The sequence below is a fragment of the Penaeus monodon genome, chromosome 23, assembly GCF_015228065.2.
Source record: "Penaeus monodon isolate SGIC_2016 chromosome 23, NSTDA_Pmon_1, whole genome shotgun sequence".
Taxonomy (NCBI): domain Eukaryota; kingdom Metazoa; phylum Arthropoda; class Malacostraca; order Decapoda; family Penaeidae; genus Penaeus; species Penaeus monodon.
In genome coordinates this window covers 27566559-27567019 of record NC_051408.1, presented here as the reverse complement: position 1 = coordinate 27567019, position 461 = coordinate 27566559, and the positions used below count along the sequence as shown (strand labels likewise).

The following is a 461-nucleotide window of genomic DNA, read 5'->3' as shown; positions in this document are numbered from 1 at the left end:
CCTCATATAACAGGGCATGCCTATAGCCGTCATGGAAAATCTATTCGTTATGATGACTATAAATATCATGACTTGCCCTGGTGAGGTGAGCGGGAATGGTTGCTGTACACAGCGAACCCCCCGGCAGAAAGGCTAGACAGATGTCAGAAGACATGGGAATGAGTGCCACAGAAAATTCTGGCATCATAAGTGTATGGATACAGATATTGGAAAATGTATTTTGGGCCACATGCAGGCAATGAAATATTGGGATCCAAGAGCAAACTGTTCAAATAAATAAAAAAGCATTTACATATAATATTCTTATGGAAGTAGAGTTAGATGTAACACAAAATCAAATGATAATAACAGAATTGTTTTCTTTCTATGTACTAGAATACTGAAATATACACAAAATGGGCTCTGTTTGTGCAGCAATATGTTAACTACATATCTTAACCCCTTTTTCTCAAAATAAAATA

General features: G+C 36.4%; 1 protein-coding gene across 1 annotated transcript in view; it reads right to left on the bottom strand.

The window, feature by feature from the left end:
* Positions 1–461, bottom strand: part of LOC119587913 — a gene marked incomplete in the record, with an annotated part of 20516 nt that overhangs the window by 15481 nt on the left and 4574 nt on the right.